Source organism: Neovison vison, chromosome X (assembly GCF_020171115.1).
Source record: "Neovison vison isolate M4711 chromosome X, ASM_NN_V1, whole genome shotgun sequence".
Taxonomy (NCBI): Eukaryota; Metazoa; Chordata; class Mammalia; order Carnivora; family Mustelidae; genus Neogale; species Neogale vison.
Window position 1 is genome coordinate 73065737 of NC_058105.1, and position 19881 is coordinate 73085617.

Genomic DNA, 19881 nt, shown 5'->3' on the forward strand with positions numbered 1-19881 from the left:
AGGACCTAGCTTTCCTTTTGGTTACAGGAGGAGAATCCTCAGGCCCACTTCCCCAGGCTGGTAGGAAAAAATAGGGGCCCTCCATTCAAAGAGCCCAGCAGGGTGCCTGGGCACAGAGAAACTCCTCTGCTCAGGGGCATCTCCACTCACAGCGAAGCCTCTGCCTCTGGTCAGAGCCCAGCCCAGGTCAGACCTGGCTGAGCTGTTCTCGAGCCAGGGGTAGCTCTATGCTGGGACTCAGGGCCTGCTGGGCTCCCTCCCTTTCTGCCATCCTTGGCCTGTGCCCCTATGCCCCTGGCCAAGGCTGCTTTCATGAAACATTGCTTGGGCAATGGACAAAGCTGCCCAGGGCAGGGAGGCCTCTGCAGATCCACAAAGTTCCCAAATATCCTCAATGAACTAACTCTAGCTTGCTCTCCCCGCCCCCGAATTCTTAGTCTCTTAGTAACTCACATCTCCCAAGGCAGGAGCCCAGCACAGTGCCAAGGTTGCCTTTCACATCACTTTAGCCCAGTCCTGGATGGAGGAGAAGACCAAAGTTTGGAATATCTACTACTCCATCCCTCACTGGCTGATTTCAGCCTTCCTGAGGTCCTATGAGGAGTAACTGACACTACCCCTCCACCCTTGGCCCCCCTGCCTGTCCTAGGACAGGCGTCACCACCTCCAGGCAGGACTGTCCTTCCCTCCATCCAGAAAAAGTGGGCCTTCAGCAGATCCTGACCGGTCTTTCAAAGATGTGAGTTCAGTCAGTGCCTTTGGGGCTGGTGTTTGTACCCCTGTTTGAGAGCAGAGCGTAGAACTGATGATGCTTCGAAAGCACTCTTAGCTTGAAGCACTCACAAAAGCAACTTAGTGGCAAGAACGATCATCTGGCAATCAGACAGTCCCGGGTTCAAATCTCCGCCCTACAAATCACTGGCCATGAGACCTTGAGTGAGTTGCCTCTCTCTTCTAAGCCCCAGTTTCTTCCTCTACAAATGAGGTTAAGGACCACACTACCCTCTAGGGTACCTATGAGGATGACATGAGATCTTTTGTGTGCAAAGTGCTGAGCGCTACATCTGGCACACACTAGATGATCAAGATGTTGGCCTGCCTTTTTTTTTTTTTTTACTTGATATATAATTGACATGTAACATTGTATTCGTTTTAGGTGTTCAACAATAATGATTAATACACAGATCTATTGTGAAATGATGACCCCACTAAGAGTAGTGGACATCAACATAAGAACACACTGGGATATTATTATCATATCCCTTCTGCCTCCATCACCCCACACCTCCCCCGCCCCATCTGATGCAACCTGAACCTGAATCCCCTCAGAACAGTCCAAGTGCTCTGGTGCCTGGCAGTGCAGAGGGTAAGGAAGAAAGTCCCTGCTTGGAGGGAGCGGGGCCAGGACTTCAGAAATTCATGTCACCACGGGGCTCCTCCCTGTGCTCTCTGGCAGGCCTGGGGGTATTAGGTTCACAGGCACTCCGGATGGCCTAGGCGCTGAGGTCAGGGCCTGGGACTTCAGCATGGGGAGCAGTCAGCTCTAGGAGTGGGAAGGGCATGGCTGGGGTCCTGAAGCCTGGATCCAGTCCCAGACTTGCCAGGGAACCTGTGGGCCCTTGGTTGAGTCCCTGTTCTTATATGGGTGTCAGCTGGCCCCTTCTCCCTCAGTGGTGGGGCTCCAGGGGCTCCAGGTTACAAAAGTGGGGGTCCTTGTGGAGGCCCTGTCTGGCCCAGTGAGGTCAGCTGCCATGTATTGCCCTTTCCCGCACCCCTTCACTCCTTTCTCTGCTAGAGCTTTTTCTTGCAGCCTCTTCTGCAGTGTGCCCTTTGAGCCTTTCCGCCCCGCATTCCTGTGCGAGCCTTCAAGCCATCCCAGACTGAGCCCAGCTTGGATGAGATGCACTGTGAGCTGAGTTCCCATTGTCCGCAAATCGGGACCAGCTGTGAGCAGCCTGAGAGCCCCGGGCTCGTGGCCACCCCCACTCCCACTGCACTTACAGAAGAAGGGAGCAGGGTGAGCCCACTGCCTGCCTTCCTGGGGCTCCCCCCACCCCAATGCACACAGCATGATCAGCTCCCTAGCCAGGAACAATCAAGCATTATGAATAAAGATGTGCAGCTGGACAGAGAATTTCTCCACACCCACCTGGCCCACCCGACAGCTCACAGCCTTCCTCCCCCGACCAGGCCCTCTCCACCTCAGGGGTACGCCGCCCTGGCACACAGGCATGCAGAGGCCAGTTTCTAGGGGGCACAGGACTTCCCCAGCCTGGCACCATCCTCAAAAGGGCATCCTGGCCTTCTGGAAAGAGGCTGCTTGACCCTGTCATGCCATAACTTGGGTGGGTTTTTGTAAAGACGTTTTGTAAAGACCTCAGCCATTGGGATTGGTGGGACAGGGGAAAGGAAGCCAGAGCCTGAGGAAGCTGAGACCAGGAAACTGATTCCAGAGTAGGAAGCTTGGTCCAGTGGAATGTGGACCCCGACCTTGGTCAGACTCAGTGTTGGGGCAGGTCCAATGACAAGAGGCCGGGGAGTAGGTGACTGTTGATATCAGACTGGTAGAATTCTAGGTACTCTGCACAGATGACAGCATTCTAGCCATGCCTGAGCATCCGTGAAGTAGCGTCTGAGGCTTTGGGCAAGGAGGGGGGCTTTGGGCAGAGCATCAACCCCATGAGGAAGAAATTTGCTTTTTGAAATATGCTTTTTGATCGAGTCATATGGTTTGGACCTGTGTATGGCTGCAGGGGGCAAGGAAGTCACAATGGACACAAATGTGGCCTGGGATTCTCTCCCAGCTCCTGGTGCTACAGCCTATATTAATAAGAGAACTTCCAGGTACCTTTCCCATTATACCACCCCTCCCCGCAACCCGACCCCATGTTTTGCCTCTACCCCAAGCTCCACTCCACCCCTCTTCCAAGGCGGTCCAGGTCAAGATCAGCTTCAGGTCAAGATCAGCTTCAGGCCTGAGGGCTGGGCCTCTAGGTCAGTGATCTCCATCCTGGCTGCCCAATGAAGTAACCTAGGGAGGTCTGAAATACCCCGAAGGGACCAGGTCATACCACAGACCAATTTTGTTGGGATGTCCGGGCGTCAGATCTGGCCATCGATAATTTGTTAAAGCCCCTCAGGTGAATCTACTGTGCAGCCGAGGTGGAGAGTACAGTTGAAGGTTAGCATGCAGCAGAGCGGATAAGAACAGGAGCTTTGTGTGGATGCCTGGGGGGCTCAGTCAGTGAAGCAGCTACCTTTGGCTCAGATCACCATCCCAGGGTCCTGGGAGGGAGTCGTACGTCCTACATCGGGATCCTTGCTCAGCAGGGAGCCTGCCTCTCCCTCTGCCTGCTGCTCCTTCTGTTCATGCTCTCTCTCCCTCTCTCTCTCTCTGACAAATGAATAGATTTTTAAAAAATCTTTTAAAAAAAATGAACAGGAGCTCTGCAAGCAGGCAGGCCTGTGTTTGAACTTAAGCTTTGCCACTTACTTAACTGTGTCTCACCGTGCAGATTACCTAATCTTGTCAAACCTCAGTTTCCTTATCCATAAAATATACCACGATGGTGGGGAGGATGAAATGAAAAAAAAATAATGCACCAAGATCTTAGCATGGTACACAGTAAGTGCCCCACAAAAGGCTGTCTATCATCTTTGTTAGCTAGAAAAGCAGATTTGGGCAGAGACTGGAACATGGGTCAAAAGCCATCCCTCTCCACCCAGAGGCTTGTAAACTTAGGTTACAGGTTGGCAATGGCATTGGCTTCCCAAAGGCTCGGTGAATTCATTAATGGTGGAGGCATAAAAAGTATCAGGACTGAGCCTTTAGAAGCTTTCAGGTCCCATCTGGTCATGTTACAAATACGGAAATGGAGGTGCAGGAGGGGAGACGGGAAACTTGCTCTTGTGACTCTCAGGTCCGTGCGTGAGCTCCAGTTAATATGCATTTATCTCCTGTGTAGATAAACAGAAACTAGGGCACCTACTATGTGCCAGGCATTGTGTTGGCATGGAAGGGGCGCAGAGGTGAATATGGCAGAACCCCTGCTCTCTGAGAGCTTAGAGCCAGACTTGTCGATCTGTTATTCACAAAGGGTGGGGAGCGTTCAGTTCCATCGGGATAGAAATGTTATATCCACTCAAAGAGGCTTCAACAGGCAGAGATGGGCCATTGGAGAAGGCATTCCAGGTAAACGAGAAGACATGTGTAAAGACACTGAAGGTTTTGGAGCAGAGGTTAAGCTTTCAGATCTTTAGAAAGAGTAATCTAGTTTCCTTCCAGAGGATGGAGGAATAGGTAAAGACAGGGAGGCCTGCGGGGGATTATTGCAATGGTTCAGGCGGCAAATTGATGGAGTTACGATTCCTTTTTCCCCAACCCCTACCCCTCACCGGTGACAACCTCACTTCCTTAAGCATTGAGAAAACAAGGGCCGTCAGATGAGAACTTCCTTTTATTCGCACAAATTCTGTATCCCCATCTTTCCTCCTTCCCTCCTATCACCATGGAGGATGAGGCCTTTCTCCCATCTCAGACCAGCCCTTCAAACCTCAAACCGTGCTCCAGAGACCACCGTTCTCACCTTCCCAAGGCTTTTTTGGGTAGTTTCTTCTACTCTCTGACTCATTCTCTTGAAGAAAGACGCAAGTTCATTGTCTTTCTTCTGAATAAAGAAGAAAAAGGGGAGATGAAAGGGGAAGAGGTAGGGAAGGAGAGGGAAAAAGAACAAAAAATAAAAACAAGACTTCCCTTTGATCCACAACTCCCTCCAGCTATGACACCATTTCTATGCTTTCTTTCATACGGAAATTTCTCGAAAGAGCCTTCTATATACTTTCGGTCTCCACTTCCTCATATTCCCTTCATCTGTCTACCCCTGCACTCTAGCTTCTACCCTCACCCCTCCACTAAAATCACCCTTGTCGAAATCTCCAAGAACTACAAGATTGCCAAATTCAGCAGACACTTCTAGAAGCTGATACTATGAGAGGCCAGTGTAGTGATTAAGACAGGGCTTCTGGGGGCACCTGGGTGGCTCAGTGGGTTAAACCTCTGCCTTCGGCTCAGGTTATGATCTCAGAGTCCTGGGATTGAGCCTCGCATTGGGCTCTCTGCTCAGAAGAGAACCTGCTTCCCCCCTCCCCTGCCTGCCTCTCTGCCTACTTGTGATCTCTCTCTGGCAAATAAATAAAATCTTTAAAAAAAAAAAAAGACAGGTCTTCTGGACCTGTAGAAGTTGAAACCCCAGATCTACCGCTGAACAACTGTGTGACTCTGACCTTGAGAAAGACACCTAACCTCTCTGGGACTCAATTTCCTAACCTGTAAACTATGACACATGTTGAGTACATTCACATAAGACTTGACTCGTAAGCAGGTGCTCCCTACGGGCAGGCTCTATCAGTAGCTTTAATGTGACCTGTCTTCTCAGCCGACTTCACCAGCATGGATCAACCTCCTCCTTCTGGAAAATGTCCCTTGCCTCAACCCTGTGACCACATACTCTCCCAGTCCTTTCCAGCACCTCACTGGTTCCTCTGTTCACGCCCACTCTATCCAGCCTCTAAGTGCTGAAATCCCTGAGACCCATTCTGGGCTCTCTCCTTCCTCTATTCTTTATCTCCTCTAGGTAACTACACCCATTCCCATCTATATGCTCGTAACTCCAAAATGTCTATGTCTGTCCCAAACCTCTTTGCCCTCCAGCCTCATGTGACCAACCACTTACTTGGAATCTTCACTTGATTGCTTAAAGAAAATCCCAAATTCAATATGGCCAAGGAAAGAAGCTGAATCTACCCTGAAACCTCGCCCAGGCTTTCCATCTCAGTAAATGGTACCATTGACCAGTTGCCCAGGCCCAAACTCCAGGAGTTATCCTTGGTTCTTTCCTTTCCCTTGCTCCCCCTGTCTGACCTGTCAGTAGGTTCTGTTCTACCTTGAGCTTATTATCTTGTCCATCCATATCTCTCCACCTGTTCCACCATCGCCATCTTCTCTCTCACAGACAACAGCACAGACCTCTTCTGCACCATCCTGCTTCCTCCCTCACAATACTACCCTCCTACCCCCACAATGGCCAGAGTAATTGTTTTACAAAATGCACACCAGACCGTGTATCTCCCTAAATGAAAACCTTGCAGTCGTTTTGGATTGTCCTTGAAAATAAGAATGTGATCTTCTTACCTGGGCTTACAGTGCCCCTGGAGATGTGGCCCCTGCCTCCCTCTCTGACCACGTCTCGTCCTGCTGACTCCCTTGTTCACTCCACTTTGGTCACATTGGCATCCTTTCTGCTTCATAGCATACTTGAATTCCTTCTGGCCTCAGGACTCTTGAGGTTGTTGATCCCCCTGCCTGCAAACTTTAGTCACTGGCTCCTCACATCACTGGCCCTTTGTCAGCCTTCAGGCCTTAGCTTAAATAAGGCCTCCTTTAAGAGGCCTTCCCTGAACACCATATCTAAAATAGGTCCCCCTGTTGCTCTCTCTCATGACCATCCATTTACTCCCTTCATTTCTCTTTATGTATTTGTTTTTTTCTTCACTGTCTGTTTCCCTCACCGGAATGTAAGTGTCGTGAGGACAGATGCTTGGCTGTCCTGTTTGCCAGGTGTCCCCCAGAGTCTGACACAGTGACGGTCACAAAGAATTAAATAACTGCTAAATGAATGGATAAATGAGGCAAAACAGAATGTGGGGCTGGGGGGGACAGTGGGCCAAGCTAGAGAGAGACTGAGGAAGCAGTCATGCTAAGACGTGGTGTTGGGTTGAATGTGAGGAGAAGAAGAAATGAGGCAAGGATGACTCCCAGGTTTCTGGCTTTATTAACTGAAGGGATGGTTGTGCCATTTATGAAACTGAACAATATGGGAAGGGACCAGCTTGGGGAGGGTGGCAAATGATGACTTGAGTTTGGCAAATGAGCTTGATGCTTTGAGTTCAGGGTCCCTATCTGACATAATAAGATGCCCAGAAAGGACATTGGGACCTGAGTTTGGGACTGAATGAATGATCAGGGCTAGCGATAAATAATGGGGTGGGATCAGAATGGTTGAAAGCAGGAGAGTAGACATGACTGCTCTGAGAGCATCGAGAGAGAAGACCAGAAACAAAAGCTAGAACAAAACTGACCCATGCATGACACAAGAAGAGAGTAAAGGAGCTGCAATAGGGCAAGAGACCTGGAGCCACCCTATGTCTCCAAAGCCAAGGGAAGAGAGAATATCAAGTAGGAAAGGACATATGGCAGATATGAGGATGGAAAAATGCCCCTCACTTTGGCAATAAGGAAACCACTGGTGCCCACTAAAAGAGGAATTTCAGGGGCGAGGGAGAGAGGACATGATGCAGTAGACTGAGGAGAGACTGGGCGGGGAGGAAGCAGTGACAGTGACAGTAGACAATGCTTCCAAGAAGTTTGGCTGCGAAAAGAAGGCAAGGCAGACGATGATAGCTTAAGAGGGAGGAAGGGTCAAGGGAGGGTTTCTTTGAAGGATGGGGGAGACTTGAAAATCCTTGAAGGATGAGGAGGAAACAGCTCTCAAAAGAGGGGGAGAGATGGAGATATAAGAGAAAGGGAATAATTGATGGTGTTAGAGGTGAGGTACAGAGAGGAGGATACACATGTCTTCCTAGGAGACAAAAGGGAGAGGGATAAGGGAAGGAGGGAGGTTAAGGAAGAAGAGAGCCTGGGAGGGACAGAGGGAATACAGAGAAATTCTGAGATGGAGAGCCTTTATCTTAGCAAAACTGGAAGCCAAGTATTAGGAGGGGTGTAGTCGTGAGTCTGGAATGTAAGGAAAGCAGAAGAGGGGAATAGCAATCCCCATGGGATGACTCGAAGAATTATGGAACAGCAGCATCAGCAAGTGTCTGCTGTTGAAGCTGGAAAGCTTACAAGTACTACAATCTAACTGGCCAGGACAAGGGACAGGAGAAGGCAGAAATAGCAAAGCTTGAGTGGCTCCAAGTCATGAAGGTCATGGCTGGCACCAGGGTCCAGAAGAAACAGAACAGGGAGGTGAGGGGGACTCGAGGAGGACTGAGTGCTGGGAGAATGGGATAGGGGATGGGGATGAAAGACTAAAGCACTCAGGAGTGGAACGACCAGTTCCATTTTCTTGTTTATCCAGCAAATGGTTATTTTGCTCAGTACCAGGTGCTGGAACCAAAAGCAGGTTCAGGAAGAATAAAGCAGCCAGTCACCTGGGGCATGGGGGTAGAAGAGCTGAAGATAGGAAATTTTGGAGCTGGAGCCCAACCCAAGTAATGACAAGGTTTCAAATGTGGCCACACAAGTGGGAAACTTCAAGAGAGGATATGTAGATGATACCATGGAGGCAGGATGGCCGGGGTCCAGGCTGAGGCTATGCCCATGAAGGTGCTAAAGCCAGTAGGGAAGCCAGCAGGGGCTAGACTAGAGAGAAAAGCTTGGGACCTGGTACTCTCGGACCTGAAGACCAGCCAATATTCTGGTGGGCAGTGGGGCTGAGCAAGGGGAGGGGGCTTCTGGTCAAAGTGGGGCTCCCTGTGGAAGAAGGAGAATTGGAATTAGGCATAGAAGACTTGAGCCATGAGCAGCAATTACACCAGTCTCCCAACTGCTCCTAGAAGCCAAGCTGGACAAAGGTAAAAGCAGGGCTTCCTTTGGAGAGAGTCGTTAATGGTAATACTGGGTTTCACTTCTGATCTGAGGGTAAAGGGAGAATGTGTTGGTGAAAATCTGGAGCTGGGTGGCTTTGTTTCTGATACAACAGGCTTTCATGGAGAACACTCAGGGCTGTGATAGGGTGAAGTCAGGCTTGGGTAGGAAGGATGGGCGACTGCATGGCATCTGAGAGAGCCATTTGTCCTTCAAGCAGTCCTCTGGGAGCATGACCACACCAGCTTGCCCAACCTCTTCCCAGCAGAGCCAAGAGAGTGAGCCTGCCTGGGTCCCTGAAGCTGACCAGCGCAAAGCATTTCAAGTCTCCCAGGTTCTGGAGGTTCCTCAGCTGGTCCAGTCACTCCATTTCATTTACCAAGAACCTGGCACCATAGCTCCATAGCAGCTCGGGACAGTATAAGCAGGCCTGTGAGTTCTGCCCCATTGCTTTTGTTTCTGAACCTCTTCAGTTTCCTCACCTGAAAAATCTGTGTCAGTAAGGAGGCTTTCCTCATCCGGAATTTGTGATGATTAACTGAGAGAATGCCCTGAGGAGTCTTTGTAAACTGTTGGTCACTACAGAGACGGCAGCTGGGAGAATCTCATTATCCCTGGGAGGAAGACTGTGGACCTTCAGCTCACCTGCCTGTGCAGTGGCTCACCTTCCCATTTGTCAGTACAGGAAGCTGGCATCCTCGAACTTTGCCAAGCCGGGGACCTGATGCTCCTGGCAGATTGTAGGCCAGTGGAAAAAGGGGGTGGGGACCCAGAACGCTGAGGAGTGAGAAGCATGGGGAGGATCCTTGAAGACGCATTCATCTAGCTGTCAACCAGCCCTGCTCTCACCCCTGGGGATTCCAGAACCTCTATGATTCCTATTTCTTGCCTTTCGGGTGGTTGGGGGCATCAGGTTGGCCAACTGGATGCTGGACAGGAAGCCTCCCAAACCAGGCTGAGCTGAGGGTGATTGCTACAGGGAACCCTAAGGAGCCTGGAGAATGTGGTGGGAGAAGCACTAGACAGAGCAGGGGAGTGGCCTGCAGCCAGGCTGATCCTGCCTGGGACGGAGGGGATGTGAGCAAAACAGCTGAGCTGGAAATTGGGGAAATCAAACATAAACCACCTCAATAAACCTGTCAAGGCCAACAAACTCCCTCTTTTGTTCCCATTGCCTGACCTGTACTTGGCTTCTAAAGGGACGGCAAATTAAGTCTGTCTTTCAGGCGAGGCCTCTGGCGCCACTCTGCCCGAGTTGGAATCTCAGCTCTACCCTTCATTAGCTGTGAGAACTTGGACAAGTAAGTTAGCGTCCCCAGGCCTCAATCTCCTCATCTGTGAAATGGAGGTATTGTGGGATTAAATGGCTTGATATTGGTAATGCAGTTAGAATGGGGTCCGGCACACAGTCAGCTCTTGAAGTTTCTAAAGCACTGAAGTTTGGGCAACGGGAAGTTCTATGGACAAGACGTGAAACGGGTTCGGACAGATCTGGCATAAACCCTTTGTTTCTCCCTTGACCTCTCTGAGCCTCAGATTCCTTGTCTTTAAATAGGGTGGTGGACTAACTCTTAGCCCACAATATGGTGTGTGGATTAAGTGAAGAAATGTCTGTTACTACATCTGGCTATCCCGAGCACATAGTCAAGGCTGTGGAAATGACAGCCTTCTGAAATCTCCACAACACCAAACATCATTTCCCAGAGACTAACCCAGATGCCTGAATAATCATCAGGACAGTACAGGACCCCTCACCCCCGCACCACCCTCAGATGCTGAGGCCTGCCTGATACTCATCATTGTCAGGGGGAGGGAAGTCCAAGGGCCTGACACTTCTCTGTGAGAACTTCCCGCCTTATGTACATAGAGCAACAGCGCTTCTTAAACTCTAGAGTCTACCAGAATCACTGGGAGAGCTTATGGAAACACAGATTGCCAGGTCTCACCCCTAGAGTTTCTGATTCAGTGGGACTGGGGTGGGGCCTGAGAATCGGAATTCCTGGGGAAGCTGTGTGACTGTGGCGGGTCTGGGGTGGGGCCTGGGATTCTGGATTTCTGAGAAGCTCCCAGATGCTGCTGCTGCTCCACCCCCCACACCTGGCGTAGCATGGCTTAGAGAAGTGGCCACCAGCCCCTCCCAACCAACAGGTTGGCAATTTAGCAGAGGTAAATGGATTGGGGGAGGGGAGTGCGGGGCTCAGGTACCAAATGCAGCATCCGAGAGGAGGTGAGGATGTAGTCCTTTGCTGGCAGGGTGAGGACCACAACGAGGGCAAGAGTACTGGATTCCAGGAATGGCAGGCAGCCTACGTGTGCTCAAGGCATGAACAGCAGTGTGCACGCATCCATGCATGCACGTGAGAGGGAAAGCCAAAAACTTTGAAAGAATTTGATATATTTTTTCAAGCATCAAAGTGGTATCTTGGGAAAAATTGAAACTTTGTTGGACTTCCTTACACGTATTTTATGGGTTAATATTGTTTTTAATTTTAATTATATATGGGCCACCGGGGCGCAGGGGCTGTGCCGGCTGTTTAGAGCTTTAGACCTCTAAAGGTCTTAAAACCCAGCCCTGGTGGCCACTGAAGTCTGTGTCCCAGAGCTCTAGGGCCTTAGGTTGTGGCCAAGTGTGTGTTCAGCAGGCTCTCCCCTGTTCCCCCCAGGATCCAGGATCCGCAGATGAGATTCAATTTTCTCAGATGGGATACTAGATGCCATACGGATATAAAGGGGGTCCGATGTCCCTGGAGGGACATCAGTGTCACGGAATGGCGGAACAAAGGAAGGGGACGTGTTTTCCACGTGTTCCAGTCAGCACGCATACACACCGGCTGGCGATGCCCGATCCCCTGAGCTATGGTGAGTGCCCCCAGCACTCCCCACTCCAAACGCACAGAGGCCCCAGATTCAAAGTCATACAGATCTGCCTGGAAAGCCCAGCTCCACGTCTTCTTAGCTATGTGACCCCAGGACAAGTGACTTTTCCCTCAGTTTCCTCATCTGCAACATGGGAATCAGAAGTACACGAAGGATAGAGATGAGGTGCTTAGAATAATGCCTGGCCCTAGTGTGCCCTCAGAAACAGTGCTTGCTGTAATGGTCTAGTTAGCCATCATCAGGAGAAACAGAGATGAGTTTGGGCAGTGGGAAACATCTGTGCAAGGAGACAAATGGGGCACGTGTGAGAGGTATGCTATGTTCAAGATATGTCTGAAGTAGCCTGCCAAGGTTCCTCAGGGCCAACGTCCTACTACCTAGTACTGATGCGTCACGCAGAGGTCAATGAGACTATCAGACAAAGCCCAGGGTGAGTAGTCCTAAGTGGCCTAGAGACCCCAGTAATGGAATTGCAAAGCTTGGGGAGAGGGGGCCTCTTTTTAGTTAGTTTAGTTTTTTCTTTCTTTCTTTCTTTCTTTTTTTTTTTCTTCAGTTGGAAGCTATCCCTTGTTAAAACAGAGCAGCAATGGGGGTCTGTGGTTTGGCGTTCCCTCTCCAAACCCCTGCCAGCGTCAGGTTCTTGCTGCTAGAAGCAAAATGGCTGCCCGCTCCTTGGTGGCCCTTGGTGAGCATCAGCCTCTTGGCTGCCAGAGGGGAATCTGAGGCCAGGGGCTTCTTCTTATCAGACCCACAAGAAGGACCTTGGGGGAAGAGAAGGAGGAACTGGGTTCCATTGGAGGAGGTCAACAGGTAGAACCGGGCTGGCTCCCACCATGACAGAGGACCTGGGCCCTGGGGCACCAGGAACACAGAGCTCAGAGAAGCCAGAGAAAAGACTGGGAAACAGTGCTATGGGGACGAGAGAGGCAATTCCAAGGCTCTGAGAAGAACGAGAGGTTCGTGTGTGGCCTGAAAGAGAGGGGAAAACAAAAATGGAAGCAGGCATATTTTTAAAGAACAAGTAAGAAGAGGTTCATAAACCCATGTGAAAACAGGGAAAAACAGAGGCCTGTAAGAATAGTATCTGACCCACTCATCAACACCAAAACGCTGGTTTAGATCCAAAATGCCTGAGGCCTTCCTTTCCCGAAAGAGCACATCTGTATTTTAGTGTCCTCGGGAGCCCTGAATTAGCTGAACCTTTTCCCATTGCCAACAAGGACGGCTATGTTGGCTGCGAGGATGATTTCAGAGTGTGACACAAGGTGGCCCCTCGTCTCTGCCTCCTCCCCACCCATGCCAGCCAACACAGGCCGGTGCGTCCCCCTCAACGTCACCAGGAATCTCTTTTACCCCTTTCTTTGGACTTTAGAAGATTTATTCTCCCACGCACAGAATTGGTGGGGCAACGTTTTATTTGTCTTCCTGGTTTTATTGTATAGACATCCTGGGCTGCCAATCAAAGCTTCGTGCCAGCATGAAATTGGCCAAGACCAATCAGTCATTGGCACGACAGCCCAAACCCAGGACAGACTTTCTGAAGCAGTGTGGGTGACTTTCAGAGGGCTCTGCAGCTGGTCTCTTCATGGACACTGGCTTGGGATGGGAACTACAGACCTTGCCCCAATACTTCATGTCCCAGAAAGGGCCAGTGACTGATGTAAGGGCGCACATTGATTGCCAGGAATAAAAGCCAGGTCTCGGGCCTTCCGACTCTGTCCCCTAGCTGTGTCACTGCATTGCCTGAAACTTTCCCAAACCTTCCTTCAAGTGTGCATGCAGTGCCTATTAAATCAGTCTTCTTGGCCTGGCCAAAGCCCTTCCCCCAAACCCTATATCCTGCATCATAGACCCCCTCCTCTCCAGCTTCAGGGGCCTAATCCCAAGTGTCCTTTTCACATCCGCACCCCACCCCCTCCCCTAGCCTGTTCTCCAAAGAAATGGGCCTCCCCCAGCCTTCCCATCTCCTGCTTCCCACCCTCCTCACCCCCAGCCCTATAGAGTGTCATAAATTCTAACGAAACCCCATCAGGGAAAGAAAAGAAGCAAAAAGTGCCTAATTGGCAGGGGCCTCGAAGCTCTTGGTCCCTGTGGTGGGATTGATAAGGTTCCTGGGAAGCGGTAGGGGTTTGGAGAGAGAAGGGGGACGCTGAGGGCCTGCCTGCCAAATGTAGCCAATTAATGTCAGGGCTGCCTTTCATGCCAGCCAATTAAGTCCCACATACTTGTCACCAGCCCTGGGAAGGGGGGCAGGGAGGGCGGGGCATGGGGTTTCAAGGGAACAACTCATTTCCCTGTAGCCAGGAAAATGCAGCCTTCAAACCAGGGAGAGGGTTCAGGGGGAGCTAGAAGGTGGCTGGGGATCGCCAGGGGCAGGCAGCAGGGGAGAGGGGGGCAAGGTGCAGAACAGTGGGGCTCTGTGGGGACTTTGTTTGGAGCCTGGGAGAGATGGAAGGTGGGATTGGCTTCAGAGGCCAACAGGGGCTGCAAACTGGGAAGGGAACTCACTTTCTCACTTCATGCCCGGCACCAGCAAGAGCCAGGCACTTGCCAAAGTTATGTAAGTCAGTCTTCACAGTAAGTCCTTGCCAGGTCCAAGAGGTTCAGGAACCTGCTCAAGATCACACAGCTCTAGCTGGCCAGAGTAAGGAGCTATTAGCCAGGCAAGGTCCCATGGCAAATGTGCCTTCCTACCTTTACGAAGCGAGGCCGATGGCTTAAGCATCCAGGAGCCCTTGCCGTGTCTGTCCCTCCCCACCTCTGTCAACCGTGCAGAGCAGCCTAATGGAGGAAGTCACGACCCAGGCTTTTGGATGGCAGTCGAGGGTGGGAGATAGGGAAAGACTTTTTGAGGCAGGGAGAAGCAGATTGGGAGGGAGACTGGAGACAGTGTCTCAGTGCTGGGATATTCTTATGAAGCTGGGTGGGGGTGCCCACTCTTAACCCTTCAAGGAGGCGACTGGCTACAGACAGAAGAGACATTTCCAAGCAGTCAAATGTCCTGAGGGGATCTTGGTGGCCCTCCCCTCAGAAAGCTGAACGCTTAGGGAAGTCACCTGTTCATGCTGGCTTGGGGAAGAATTCCCAGGACTCCTGAAGGAGGGTCTCGGAAGAGGCTGGAGAGGCCAAGGAGCGAGCAGAGGTCTTTGGGGGCCCAAAAAGAGGCCCCGCAGAGGCCCCTGGGAGCAAACAAGGCAAGCACTTGCCCTCGGGAGCCCGTCTGTTCCCAGGCTCACTGTGGGGAGAAAGAGAATGAGTGACATGGATCTGAGAACCAAGCGTGGCTCCTCCACCTGAGAGCTTACCAGAATCCTGGCCCCTCTCTAAGCCTTGGTTATCTTATCGGTGAAATGGGGATAAGCAGGGTTCCTGCCTCCAGGGTAGTGGTGAGGCTCATGGATGAGCCCAGATGGGAAAGGGTTTGTTGGGAAGGCTTCCGAGCTGGCTGTTTGGGTAGAGGCGGATGTGCCCAGGAGCCTGGCCACACAGTGGCACCAGCTGGCCCCTCTGCCCTGGATGTGGGCAGAGGGGTCCACAATGTGTGCATTGTCATGCAGATGTTTTGCCCGCCCGCCCTCAGTGGGCCCACTAATGACCCTGAGAGCTGGTTGGAGGCTGGGGCAGGCTAATTACATGGCCCTAAGCCCGCCAAGACCCAATAATTACACAGCAACTTATACAGAGAGGGTGGCTAATTGTGTGACAAGCTGTGAGGGGAGGGCCAGGGCACCCCCCCAAGCTAATGAGCTTTCCCCCAGAGTCCAGGGGGCAGGACCGGGGCAGGGGATGTGGCGAGCAGGCCCTTTCCATTCCCAGCCCCCCATGGTGCCTAGCCCCTGGGAGGGTGGCAGGGTGTGCGGGAGGAAGGGGAGCAGTAATTAAGAGCCAAAACTCGCCTCAGACCTGTCTCCTCTTGCCAAGTCTTGCTCAAAGCTGCACCTGGCCGGCTACTATGAGCCTGGCTGTCTCATGAAAAATATCCCCCAACACCTCCCTCATCCCAGGGTGGCTCACGCTCATCAACGCTTGCCTTCCTGTCCCCCAGCCCCAACTGCCTTGCAGACTGGCCATCACAAGGAGTAAAAAAAAGACCTGGGAAATCCTTGATCCTCAGAGCTTCCAGAATCCATCAGAACACTCCATTCTAGCCACCACTGCTTCTCACAAGGGTGGGAAACCAGGTCAGGGCCAGAGTCCTGGCAAACCAGTGAGCTACTCTCTCACCTCCCTGATGGAACATCTTGTTTCTTTGCCATCCAAAGCAGTCCTAAGTACTCTGAAGACCTTGGAGTCAGCCAGATCTGTGTTCAAATTCAGCCCTACCACTTCTGTTCAAGCTGTGTGACTTGGGGTAGGTTGCTTTAATTCTCTGAGCCTCAGTTTCTCCACCTGTAAAATGACAAGATTACAAAGATAAACTGAGCAGATTGCAGTGAAACATAGAACCCAGTACCTCGCACAATGGGACCATATCTAGTTTTCTACTCACGCAGGTTCCTGAGGCCTCACATCACCTCTGAAGCCAAGCACCACAGGACAGCCTGAGACCTCCTAGCCATCACCTCCTTTCCAGGCCCAGTCCCCACCCCAGTTGGCCAGAGGCCACCCCCCTGCCTGCCCCACCCCAGCCACCTGTTCCTCTCTGGAGACTTCTCTTTTCTTGAGACAGGAGTACAACTGGAGGGGGCAGGGGTATGAGGGCAATAGATTAATTATCCCGTCTCTCTTCCCTTCAGACTTAGCATCCTGTGGAGGTAAGGCCTCAAGAAGGAGAGAGGCCTGAGCACCCCCTTCCTCAAAAAGCCTGTTTCTCACATGACCTCCTCTTTTCCAGCCTGTCCTTCAGCTCTTGAGATTTTTGGACCCCCCCAAATAAGCAAGCAGGATCCAGAGGCATTGAATTGGCTGTTGACAAGTTGGAATAGCTTTACAAATTACTCCTAATAGACTACTGGGGGCTAGAGGAAGGGAGGCCAGAAGCCAGTCTGTTCCCAAAGCAGTCCGTCCATCTGTGCCCAGGTGGGCCTGGCCACTCCCAGGGCAGCCATAGGCTTTTCAGGCCTACACAGAGTATGTCTTAAGCCCCACCCCTCTCCCACTCCAATCCTAGCCCTAGGGTCTGAGATTCCCCAGGCGTCAGAACCATGGGGACTCCCCCAGGCCAGAGGCTCTCATCTTCCCTGAACCCGGGCTCTCTTCCCAGCACTGTCTGGCATGCCAGGAGAAGTGGCAAGGCCAAGGGCTCCCGCCCCTCAGGCTATCTCGTCCAGGAGATTGGGCTGAAGGCCCCCTACTTACTTGGTGCCTAGTCATTCTATCAGCATCTGGGTGGGCAGGATTGTCTCTGTGGGCCCAGCTCTGGCCACTGACAAGACAAATCATCTCTTTTCTTGGCCTTGCTGCCCATCCCCCATCACTTGCCTCCTAGGGCTCTTCTGGGTATTACATAAGGCTGTGGACTGGAAAGTGCTTCCTCGACTTTAAAGTCCCAGACAGGGGTTGATATGGGGGATGGCTGCTGATTATTATTGGTTTTATTGTTATTCTTTCTTGCCCCTTCTGTATCCTCCACCTCTGGCCTCAGTGAGACTGAACTAGAGGGAGAAAAGGGTTGACCAGCTCTCCCAGCAGTAAGGAACACTTGGCAACCTGCTTTCTCATGCATCTTTTTAGTTCTCACATTCTCAGTGCCTCAAGGGAGATGTTATTGGCCCCTTTTACAAATGAGAAAACTGAGGCTCAGAAAGGTTATGCATCTTTCTCAAGATCACACACCTAAGAAGTGGTGGGGCTGAGTTCTGAACCCATTTTTACCTTTGCATACTGCAAAGGTATGCCTTTCAAATCGGCTCATCTCGTGGACCCAGACCCAGCTAGACTGAATAGATAAGAGGTCTCCACAGCAGGTGCTCAAGACACCAAGCTTCAGAGTGGGTTCTGTCCACAGGCTGTGGGCTCCATCCTGGAGAGCCCCGGAATGGGGATGTTCTTGAGGGTGAGCTGGGCACTGCTGGGACACACCAAATGCCGAAGCCTGTAATCTGATTAAGCCATTAGAGCCGCTAACCCAAGCACGCGCTGCCAGGCCACCAAGTCCTCCAATTAATCCCCAGATTAATCCATTTCCCCTCCATGTGCCCTCCCCTGTACCTCCTCCTCCCCCAGCCCCAAGAAGTTCCTTCGGGCCTGGAGGTGGAGGGAGACCAGGCCCTGGAGCTCACAGAGCTGCAACAGGGACACTAGACAGCACTCCCTCCTCCCTCAAATTGCCATCATGTTGTCCCTCAGAGAAAGGTGTACCATCTGCCCTATCCACCCCACCTTGGGTCTGTCTTCCTCCTTAGCCTACCACAGATCTCTACCCCTTCAAGACCTATGTTCATTCGTTCAACAGGCGATTGAGCACTTCATGTGTGGCAGGCCCCGATCTTGGGGCTCTAGTGGTGAAGACAGACAATCCCGGGAGGTTCCCAGTACAGGGCAGAAGAAACACAAATGTGCAGGTACTAACACTTCCGTGTGCTCCATGCGGCAGCAGGGGGCCCACCAGCTATTGTGGAAGGAGGTCAGAGAAAATAAAGACGAGCACTCCAGGCAGAGGAAATGTGCAAAAGCACAGTGAGGTAGTGTGAAAATGCACAGCCCATTCAAGGAAGGTGGTTTGGTTGGGGTAGTGAAGGAAAGAGGCGGAGGCTCGTGGAAGATGAGGCTGGGAGGAGTTGTGGCCCGTGACGAAGATTTTGTATGTGTATATGGAAGTGTGAACCGTGCATTAATGTCAGTTCGTGCCCGTCCCTATAGGTGTGAGTTGAGCACACGTTCCTGCTTATGTGCATATGCAATGGCGGCCACTTCTATGATGGGCATCTGTATCCCAGTGTGTGTTTCTATGTCTGCATATCTGTGGGTGGGAGGACCCAAAGCCGCCTCCTCCAGAAAGTCCCCCGGGGTTCTCCTGAGCCATCTCCAAAAGCCCTTTTTCTCCCTGCCCATCTCTGCTCTCAGCAGACATCAGGGCTGGGGAAAGGCTCTTCCTCAGCTGGCGTCTCCATGTATGTATTTGGTCCCCTCAACCACACTGCCAGCACCCCAAGGATAGGGACTGTGGATGCCGTTTCTCCCATAAACTGCCTTGCCCACCAAGTGCCAAGGACCAAGCTTCCCACACAGGATCCCTAGCTAGACATGGCTCTCCATCAAATATGCCCGAATCCTGATGGGCGAGAACTTCTGGACCTGGATTCATATTCTCTTCCTAGACAGGGCTCTTCACTCTGTCCTGACTAAGCTGAGCCAGGGACGCAAGCACAAGAGGCTGGCAATGATGGGGTCTTCAGCCCACCTGTCCCCCACGATCCTGGCTGAGCCTCCTCTCTGTCTCCCCAAGATGACTGCAGAGGCTCTTCACTGTTCTCTGTTTTCTCCTTTGACCCTGCCAAAGAATAAGAGCTACAAACCAGTCTGCAAAGGGGGGGGGGGTCTGTTAAAAATGAGGTCAGGTCCTCTGCTGCAAACCCTGCGGTAGCTCCTACCTCACTGAGAGGAAAAGCCACTGCCCTTTCCAGGATCCTTACTGCAGCCCTATGCAGGATATGTGTCTCCCCTGTCCTGCCCTGCCCTGCCCTGCCATTACTTCTCAGACTTCCTCTTCCAACTTTCCCCTTTGCTCGTTGGCCTCCAGCCCCACAGGCCTTTTTGCTGTTTCTCCAGCAACCAGATATCCTCCTGCCTCAGGGCCTTTGTATCTGCTACTCTTTCTGTCTGGAGGGCTCTTCTCCCTGATATACTCAAGGCTCACTCCCCCCCCTTCACTATTTACTCATATGCCTCCTGTCACCCTCTCAATGGGACCCATCAGGACCACTCCATTCAAAATCACGGATCACTCTCCACCCTACCCTGGAATTCCCTGTTTTCCATAATCCGGTCCTTTTTCTCTCCATAGTACTTAATCACGTCCTGGCACACTGAAGGATTCCCTTGTGTGTTATGTTTATTTATTGTCTCCCCTCACTAGAAAGTCAGCTCCATGAGATTTTTGTCAGTTCTAATCACTGATGTATCCCAGCTCCTGACACATCTTCTGGCATCTCAAAGACACCCAGTGAATATGCATACTAGAAGGGAAGACTGCATCCTGGGGAGGAAACCCCAAAGGCCAAGTTCTTCCTAAAGCTTGTTTTAGGATCTAGGAGTTTCAGGCCTTATTTCCAATGCCACCCAACCACCTCACCTCCTACAAAGACGCCTTTAGTTTCCTCCCAGCCCCAAATGGGATTAGAGTAACTGTGCACACAAGTGTATATGTGTTCATGTGTGTGTCCGTGTGTGCATGTGCAGACACACACACTGCCCAA